Genomic DNA, 11,374 nt, shown 5'->3' with positions numbered 1-11,374 from the left:
ATTAAGCTACACTGAATATTCTGCGTTTCATCCACTGTAGGATTCGTCAGGCTTATGCGCCTATATATATAGCGCATAAGCCTGACGAATCCTACAGTGGATGAAACGCAGAATATTCAGTGTAGCTTAATCGCCATATATATTTTATAAATTACTATATATATATATATATATGTGTGTGTGTGTGTGCGTGTTTATTTACTTTAATGATTATTAAATACCTATATATATGTATATATATATATATTAAATAAAAAGATGAGGAATAAAAGTTAGAGAGAACTTTATTGTATCATCAAATTAATACGTATAAAACCGAGCAAAAGAAAGAAAACATCTTGAGGACATAGCATTTAGAAGCTAATATATATAGACAAACAGACAGACGGACAGAAGACCCCCTTCACGTATATATATATATATATATATATATATATATATATATATATATATATATATATAGCTCTCTTTCTCTCTCCCTCTCTCTCTCTCTCTCTCTCTATATATATATATATATATATATATATATGTATATATATATATAAACCGATTGCAATGTACATATACCAATAAAAATTAACCCAAGTAAATTGACTCAAATATTAAGCTTCATGATTAGCATTTCTGTAATCGATCATTCATATACATTTTACAAAACAAGGATTACGAGGGGAAAAGAAAAGTTGCATCATATTATGTATTTTTCAATATTGTTACAATTGGTTCGACACCATTTCGACAATGTAAACCTTTATGTTGTTCAAAAATATTCCAGAGTAGCATTTCATCAGACAGATTGAAAAAAGATGCAAAGGTCAATACGTACTTGAACAGATTTTCATCCTGTTATTAACGGTACCAAGCAGTAGAATCCGCCTTGACATGCTTTTGTTTAAATTATTTTCTGATGGCTGCGGAATTTTTTTCGGACGCCCTATATTCGTATTTCTATTTTTAGGATTTAATTTCGTGAAAATTGTTAATCTTTATACTACATTAGACCCGGATGTGTTCTTGACGTAATTATATAAACAATATGACGCAAAAAATGTTTTCCGTGTTATCTTGGTTTTTAAAATGTACACACACACACGCGCGCGCATATATATACATACATATATACACATAATATATATATGTGTGTGTGTGTGTGTGTGTTTGTTTGTTCATGTGCTTATGTTTGTTATTAAATTAATACAACGAATATAAAAATGTTTTTAAACTATTCTTTTGAAATGTTTAATATGAAAATTTTTAGAAAATCGAACAATGGTGTATATTTTTTTATTAAATAAAATATCATTTTTATTATTTTTTGTGACGAAAGACTTTGCAATTTTGTTTCGTTTTTTTGATAATTTGCTTATTTTTATTAGTTTCTAAGTTAGGAGATATGAAGACAAAAATATACATTTGATCAAATTAACGATTCAAGTCATAAAAAATAGAGGTAATCAATAAGATGTTTTGAAAGCATTATTTCATAAAAAATAATTTAAAAAATGATTTTTCATTGAATAAAAAGAGATTATGTAGCATTAACTGGTTTTCGAAAATTTAGAAATTTAAATGATAATATTTTTTCCTTATTTCTCTTTTGATGACGTATAAGAATACAAAAGTGTATTTTCTATTAAGTAAACTCCTATTTCTAAAGGAATATATTTTCGACCGTTTTTCGGCCTTTCTCATTGTATTGAGATGTGTACGCGAGTACGGTGGAGGTGGTAGCAAAGAAAAGGCGTATAGTCAATGATAATATATCTTGGTTATTTCATACAAATGGCGTTCCTAAAGTAATACCTCCTGTTTTTGTTCCGCCTGAGTGGATAAGAGTAGATAGCTAACTGTATTGCTATAATGACTGATCTCACGCATTCCTGACATGAAAGTTTCATTTCTCCGTCGCAGATATTGATGGCGGAAAACTCTAAGAAAACAACCCGTGTAATGAACGCGCATCAGAAGATATTCATAATTGAATTCCCGGCAAAGTAGTTTTAGAAGAGTGATGACTATGTAGAAAAATAAATTAAGAAGCACAAAGGTTTCTCAGGTTTATAATACCGTGCAACTCCCGTTTTTGTAGCTCTTCAAGTTTTTGGAGTTTTTTTTTTCAAAGGAATCACCACTTATCAAGGCCTGAAGGCCACTCGAGGATAAAGGTTAATGGGTATACATTAGTCAATGTGATTATAGCATAGTAAACGCAGGTAGTGGGATTTTTGTAATTTGGATAACTTAGGGCGACGGTTCATCAATAACTAGTTTACATTGGACTTAAAGACGATCAGATGAAAAGCAGGCAATCGGAAGATAGTTCCACAGGCGTGCAGTTCTGATAAAGAAGCTTTGTTCGTGGAATCTACATTTAGGTTTAGGCACAGATAAAGAGTGTGGGAAATTATTGATGCTGGTTTCGGCTAGAGGAGTGTTTTTCGTAAAAGTTTGGCGAGGGGGTACCAGAGATTGAAGCTCAGATAAGCACTTGCCATGAAAAGCAGAGATACGCTCGCAATGTCTCTTCTGTGGGAAAGATATTGAAGGGAAGAGAAGAGGGCATACGCTACGAAGTCTATTTTGAACTCTGTCAAGGCAGGATAAGCTGCTTCTAGCAGCTCCTGCCCAGATGTGGCAACAGTACTCCATCGTTGGCCGTACCAGGCTTTTATATGGGAAGAGAATTGCATCAGGAGTGAGATATCTTCTGGAGCGATAGAAGGATCCCAAAATCTAAGAGTTTTCTCTTCTGGAATGCGCCTTGTACTGTTTCCCAACCACCTGTACTGGTCGAGAATTACATCAGTAATGGTTAAATTAGAGCTGAATTAGAGCTTTTTCTTATGTGAACAATTCCGGGCAACAACGGGTGGTCTTGTGGTACAAATTGTTTGGCTGGTGATGCAAAATCCAAGAAGGAAAATAACTTCGGGAATTAGGAGACAAATAATAATATTAATAATAGTATTGTTTTGTGACAGGAACCGTTACATGATGTCGAATCGTATTGTTTTGTTTGGGATATGACCTTGTGTTCACGGTTTTAGGATTTCGCCTGTGTGGGAAACTTGTGTGGAAAAAAAATCATGGCGGAAAATTAATTAATATGCACAAGTGGTGTAGCCAATTTAGCTAATCATGGCGAATCCAATTTTGACGAAATGAAGATGGATTGATGAATGAAAAACAGAGACTTCTCCTAAACACACCGTCACCTCCATATAAGAGGGGCGGGAAGCGTTTTTTTCTTTCGCCAATCAAGTCAGTCAGATCCGCTTGAAGTTTAGAGTCATACCTATCCAACACTCCACTTACGCTAGAACCTCCGTTCACTGACCGCCAGATAGAGAGAAAGAAAAGGAAACAATCGCTTATAGAAAAAAGGTTCCGTTTAAGTTACTCTGTAAACAAGTTGCTTGTCGAAAGAAAAACATTGCATATATTTTTTCTTTCCTTTCTATAACTAAAATAACTTGTTTGTATCCAGAATTTATTTAAAAATTAATCTTTATAAAGAAACCCAAAGATTTGCGACTAGAGTCAATTATTTGTTGCGTCCGAAATTCGTGACTAACTCACAAACGAATGATACCAATTGGAGTTAATTTTTTTTCAGGAGACGCCGAGCAGGAAGAGGACAGGGCGGCCAACCCAGCGCCCGCGAACTACAGTCCGCGGCACGCGTATTCCTGGAGAATTTGTGTTGTTCACTTTGGGTTTTTTTAATTCTATTATTTTTTCCTTTTATTGCTGTTCTTTTTCTTTCGAGCCACTGTTGAGGTAGGGGATAGAGGAATCGTACATCAACTCCCTCATCGTAAAAACCATCAAGACCACGCTATTGGACTTTCTTGGGTGTTCCAAAATCGGAACTACCAAGCACTATACTTGTGTACCGGTGAACACAAGGGTTTCCACCGTGTTATATTCCTCGTGTTTTCCCAAAGCATGACCTTTGACTCAGAGCGGAATCTTCCCATAGTTATAGGATGACAAAACGCGCTTTGGCGCCATGCATAACGATCATCTATCGTTGGAAAAAATACATTAAGATAGGTGGTTACTATGTAGAAAAATATCTTAAAACATAAAACTTTGCTCGTTGTAATGGAATCACTCCCGTCTTCGTTTCTTTTCAACTTGTGGAGTTAAAAGAAAACAAAAGTATTTACAATTGGAACGACCCACGCATAGTGTTGAGTTGTCTAACGAACGGTCGTTTGCGACAATTTCTTCTTGATATATGCTACCACAATTAAAAGAGTAATGCCTGGGAGGATAGCCTATTGATAGCATCACAGATACAATACTTAAGTTATAGGTTGGAATAATGCCTGATAGGGTGTGCTGTTGATAAGGAAGAAAAGGAAGAGGGAATGTTTTAGAAGATAATATGAAAGAATATGTAATGATTAGTGAAAATCACACGTTGTTTTGATGACTTCAAGCGTCAGCATTACTGCGATTTGATATTTAACTTTCATTGTGAAATCAGTTCGGTATTTAACGTTAATTCTGATAGAATTCTACCAAACTTCTTACGTGACTCTTTTTCTGGTCTTTTCGTGATCGATTCGATTCTTTTCAAATCATGAATGGCTATTCTTTATTGACTTCATCCACAAAAAAAAAAACAAAAGAAAAAAAAACGATTAAAAACTAACTTGTCCAAGAGCTTAACTTTGATATGTGGTTTCTATCAAAGGAGTTGTAAGGCAACCATTTTATTTTATGCACACTCTATTTCAGATGATGCTGAATCATTGTAGAATAGTGGCGCGATTGTTCAATTTCGAAACTTTTCACTATATATTTCACACTCTGGACTGCATAATATGAGTAGATAACCTTTATCCCGTCGTGGTTAACCACCTGAAGAAGGCCTGAGGAATAGTTGGCTGAAACGTGGTGAAACAACAACTATGAAGATGAGGATAACACTCCACAAATAAATAAAGATACAAATTACTCATCTCAAAAGGATTCCAATAATAAAATAATATACCATTCCGTACGGTCCTGACGATAGCAGTGCAGATAAAACGAAAAACTTTCATTTATAAGACAAAAAAAAAAAAAAACAACCTTGATCGCACTTCGGGGCCCGTGGCGAAGTTGCAAATAGGCGTTGAATCTCTACGGTTCCAAGTTAGTATTTTTTTTAAATAGCGGTTTCAATCCTACCCAAAGCCAGCCAGAGGCTTAGTTGGCCAAAACCTGATGAGGCGACAACAACCATAAAAGGCAATAATTACTGAGGATACAGATAAGAGACTCGGCATTTCTATCTCTTCGACGGTCAGAGGAATAGTTGGCCGAAACGTCGTTAAGCAACAACTATCAAGCCGAGGATAACAGTCCGCAAATCTTTATAAATAAACAGTAGATGCATGTGTGTAAATATTTAAGAGCTGGACTATTAAACTACTGGGGTCACATAACACTGAAATTAATAGTAATCATTAGGGCTGTGACAACAGCATATTCTTTTTATTGTTTTGACTCTTGATTATATATCTGTTAATATCTTATATGTTTTTTATATAGACTGATGTGGTTCTCGGTTGATTGACTACGTCTTACTGTGTTGGATATATACTTGAGAGTCAAAAGAATGAAAGAATATTCTGTTATCACAGTCCTAATGGTCATACACCAAGAATGGTTTACAACGAGTAAAATATTTGGATCAATACACGCACAGAAGTCGGCAAGTTGAAGTGCAAACTATTCATTTTAATATGCTCATATTTCTATTTGTTTGCGCATGCGTATATTTATCATAGCTAACAGTGGTTTAATTTTATAAGATTTTATCTGTCTGACGGTTTAGTCCAACTGATAGTAAACAAGGTTAGAGATTTAAATGAGGAAACGCGGCTGGGGAGCTAATTGTTTTAGTTTCGATTAAAGCCGATGCCACCAAGTCTTTCCTTATTACCTTGAAAGTCAGTATTATATATATTAAGTATAATATCCAATAGAGAATTGACTCTGCAATTATAAAAACGAAATCTGTATGTATTAAAAAAAAATATATAATGCGTACTTTAGGACCGCGCAAGTGTGGGCGCCCTCTGTTAGTAATTAAACAAATGCGTAGAGAACTGATTCTGCCCACATAATATTTCACAGCTTGTATTTTACACCATGCAATCATATGATTAGATTAAAGTAAACCTTTCCGTGATTTCAAATATAAAAGAGCATTACATGTTACATATGGTATTAAAAAAGAAGGAAATCAGGAGTTACCAGATTTGACGAGTGCAAAGTGTTTCGTATGTTGGACACTCAATTTTATGTGAAAAAAAGAAGAACTTGCGTTTGTTGTATGTTTTATAGATGGCATTTATTTGCACATGAGCAAGGACAACTTGAGAAAGACGAACATTTGACTTGTGAACAGCTGAACAAAACGTCGGAGCTGAGATTTATCAGTGTTAATTGCGGTGTCGTTGAACAGGAGTTCTGTTAATTTCGTTTTTGGTGCCCATTGTTACATAGTAGTGTTTTTCAAGTAGTAGTTAATCTATATATGTATATATAACCTAATCACGGTGACACATCGGTTCTCGTCAGATTACCGAAGTTAAGTAACGTTCAGCCTGGTCAAAACTTAAATGAGTAAACATTTGGGAATTCCAGGTGCTGTCTACGCTCTCCGTGTATCTTATTTTCAGTCAGACTTTGGTCTTTCTTGGCCACTAAACCCAAGCAGTGCCGATTCAGGGGAGGTGTGGTTGCGATTGCGCAACGCTTGCTTCACATTAAAACGTGCAGCTACCTTTACAGAGGATCCAATGTCTTTTGAAATTGAACGGAGGCAACGATCGGGTTAACTGATTAGCATTGCATGTCTTCAGGAAAGAATACGAGCTGCTTCATTCGATCTGGGCGTGTGAAGGGCATTCATTAGCATATAGACAGTCTTTAATCGTTTAACGCCAGAATTTTTTATGTAATAAATACACTTTTAAATCACGAAACCCACACGTGATAGAAGGAAGCATGCAACTGATGCAGGAACATAATCACACCCCTCATTCCCTTATTGAAGCATGCATAGACCTGTACTTTGAAGATCAGTGGAGCTGACAAGTCTAAAATTGCAAGAAATTTTGATCTTTTGGAAGGCGACTTTACGGTACAGTTTCACGGTAATCATAGCTTTGAATGATTTCTTTTTTGGCGACAAAGTCTTTGATATTCAATATTCGACCAGTTATTTCGTATCTACTATATATATATATAGGGGGAAAAGACACAAAAAACACATATAATATATAGGAAAAAAAGACACAAAAAACACATATAATATATAGGGAAAAAAGAAACAAAACAACACACTGAAGATGGAGTATACATCTGAAATATATTTGTGATAAATTTCAAACCAGTAAAATATTTGATAATTTTACTTATATTACGTTGTGATTTGGCTTTCAAGCGCACTTGATGCGTATTTTATTTTATTCAAATTGAACCAACGTTTCTATATGAACTTTCATACTTGATGTTATTCTCGCGTTGCCTACGCACAGTTCAAACATTTCAAAATACAACCGCTAGAAACAACTCGCCGCTCTTTATAAACAGACTTATTTCCCCAAATTTACAACATGGCGAGGAAGAAGAAAAGGAAAAAAAGAAACAAAACAGCACACTGAAAATGGAGTATACATCTGAAATATATGTGCGATAAATATATTCTGTTAAAAAAATTTTCTTCAAAATCACTGGATTCGGCATTAAATAACCTGAAAAGGGTTACTATGCCGTAAAACAAAAACAACCAACCAACAAAATTTCTTAATAGTTGGACGAAAACGATGTGCTGGAAGAACACATTCTGTGAAGTTACTTATCTTTTCGACGGTTTTAAATTATCCAAATTTGCTAAAATATTTTAACTTAATTTACATATAGTTTTCTTCTCATTATTCTCTGCTGAACAAATTAAAATCTGTATAATAGTGGGACCGCCTTCTCCCAGGAATTACTTCAAAGCAAATGAAAGTCCTTTGCTTTAAGCATCATTCCATGCAAATCTGAAGTTCGTAGATCTAATAACTTCAATCGAGTTAGAGGCCAGACACACAGACAGACACGTTTCGTATATTTATAAACTATTCGTATAACAACCCGTTTAACTTAAGTTAAATTCTTATTATTGTAAGTTAACCTCATTATTTAACCAAATTAGTATTTTTAAAGTGTAATGGAATTATTACTGTATCGTAGATCATGATATTGCACTAAATAGTTATAAAAATTATAACTAAATGCGTTAGGGTAATCACTATAAGCTTATTTTATGTAAATAGCTTATAAAAGTTCAATATTTAGTACATATGTATTTTCTCGGAATTTCTTACAGCCAGAAATAACTTTCTATTCGACATTAAAAATATTCTAATATTTTTGTACATATGGGTCACCACTTATCAAGGTCTGGAGGCCACTCGATGATAAGGGTTATTGACTTTACAGTAGTCAATGAGATTATATACTAGTAATAGTTAGTAGTAAAATTTGGTAAATTGAATTAGTTAAGGAAACGGTTCATCAATAATTTGTTTACGATGGACTTGAAAACAACCAAAGTGTTGTCAGCTAGAAAACAGGAAAACGAAAAAGAGTTCCACATGCGTGCAGTTCTATTAAAGAATCTTTGTTCATTGAATCTACATTTTGGTTTAGGCACAGATAAAAAGTGGGGAAAATTATTGACAGTGGTTTCAGCTAGACGAGTGTTTTTCGTTATTATTATTCTGTTCAAATAAGAAAATGACACGAGTTAATAAATTAAATTACTTTTTCTCAAAAATATGAAAATGACTAACTTATTAAAGTAGAAACTTAAATACATTATAGTTGATTTGAATCAATAATTAACAAGCCTGGGTGCTCGGCGTTGCCCAGGTGTTTAGAAATGTTGTAGTAGGCAGACAAGCTTGAACTCGTACCGCGAAAGAGGAAAAGAGCATAAAAACATGACGTCTTTGTTGTTGCCTGCATCGCCAAACCGGAAATGACGTAGGTTTAAATTAAGGTTTGACAATCGAAAATAGGGAATTATTTACGAGAATATCGGCGAAAAAAGCGGCCCCTTCCTGTAGAAAAGTGCCCAGTTGAAGGTTACAGAATTGATATTTTGGCCAATTTCTCGATATTTTTCGTCTGAAGGGTTGTGCTTCACAACGATACCACTCTCGTGAAAATCCGTCGCCTCTGTCGAAAGTTTGAGGCATATATACATACATACATACGTACATACATACATTTAAACAGACAGATGAGATTTATGTTATAGAAGGTTATTTCATTAAGTAGTATTTTAAAGTTTCATTTCATTTTTGGCTAACACTTATTTTTCAACGAGCTGATGTGTGTATCACCGTTTACCGTGCAGGCAGATTAATTCAACAAATTCCAATCTCCAGGCTCGAACATTATTTGCTGCTTATTACTGCCGGGAGCGAACGTGAACCCTCAATGTTAAAAACAACAACAACAACAACAACAACAACAACAACTTTAAATAAAATAACTTTGGGATTATGAATATTTCGGACACAGATTCTTTTTCATGTTTAATTTACAATATGAATACGTATTTCCTTAAGAGAAACTCTAAGTTATTACGCAAAAAAAAAAAAAAAAAACTGTATACATTGCAATTATCAGAGAGTATTTAATAGCTGCCGGCTATCTCAATATATATATATATATATATATATATATATATATATATATATATATATATATATATATATATATATATATATATATATAGATAGATAGATAGAGAAAGAGAGAGAGGGGAGAAGAGAAAGATATATATATATATATATATATATATATATATATATATATATAGAGAGAGAGAGAGAGAGACATACAGACAAAGACAAAGGTTATATGGAAAAATAAAAGTACGTCCATTCAATTTGCGCATTTAACGATTAAAATCTTATTTCATGACAGACGAAAGGAAATATTTAAAATATTAAGCTATTCAGAAAAAAAAAAACGACTGAATGTGCCAGATTGAACAACGTATAAAAAGTCTTGACGTTATGTAGACGAGAACCCTTAGCAAACAAATTCCTTCCCCACTGTACCTAAAAGAGATGCTACGTTTTTTATTTAATTACATGTGAACACCTTGAAAAACTTTGCGGCAAAAGTGAAAAAAAATCGTTTAAGAAAGTACTACTACTACTACTACTATTAAAATAGGAAATTATTACTGGTATCGGCAAGTTATTTTAGAGGAAATACTGAAGTGCAAATATTTTTACAACATTTATTTTATAATGCTTTGTGTACTTATTCGTGATATATTTAGCTTAACAAGTAATCTATACTATTAATTCCAAATGTTTATCTATTTATTTATGTATATATATATATATATATATATATATATATATATATATATATATATATATATATACCAATAAAACTTTCGAACGGATGCACCGAATTAAAAAAAAAAAAATTCCCTGAAAGTTCTGAGTCCCTAAATTGTCCTTATCTATATATGTTCCGTAACAAACAACGGCGAGTCACACAAAAAACCCCGAAATAAGGGTTTTGGGGCCGTGTCGTTCCATTGTCGAAAAGGTTACCTGCCCATGTCAACAGAATTTAGTACACTTTGTGTAAAGTCGTGGTAACATCTTTTGGCATAGGGGCAGGACTTGTGGCGCAATGGATAACGCACCTGACTACGGATCAGAAGATTCCAGGTTCAAATCCTCGCAAGTTCTTAATAATTTTAAACATCATTTTATCCAACGTTTACTCATTATCCTTACCCTTAGTTAGCGTATTTTTGTTTTTTCAGTGATTTTGTTTTGTGCATATGGGAATTTCCCATACTCCGAGTTCACGAGGTAGACGTTGATGATAAGGAGATGTTGAGTGTACTTGATTTTGAGTGTATTCAATTTTGTGTTTGACTCGGCGTTGTGTGTGCCGACGCGGCGCAACCGCTAGTATTAAATATATTTTTTAAGCTTTTTAAATCCGTGTAAATACCAATATTCAGCAAATTAGCCATATTTGTTTAAGATCTCATTAACGCACATCAACAGACAGATAAACAGACAGACAGACATATAATCTTTTATATATTAGATTATTTGACTATTTATCTATATAATGCAGTAAATTCGAGTTTCCTTATTATATTACACATTATAGCACAGCAAAGACATTATGTGAAAAACTATTTAAAATACAAAGTTCTGTCAAATATTTAGTATTAAAAGGGTTTGGGGCCTGGCTTTGTCCGGTCGTAAGGTACGCGTAAATATGATATTTTAATTTGTCGAGATTTCGTACATATTATTATAGAGTCGTG

The sequence above is a fragment of the Euprymna scolopes genome, chromosome 14, assembly GCF_053919585.1.
Source record: "Euprymna scolopes isolate OS-2025 chromosome 14, ASM5391958v1, whole genome shotgun sequence".
In the NCBI taxonomy this organism is placed as follows: domain Eukaryota; kingdom Metazoa; phylum Mollusca; class Cephalopoda; order Sepiida; family Sepiolidae; genus Euprymna; species Euprymna scolopes.
This window is presented reverse-complemented; position numbering follows the sequence as displayed.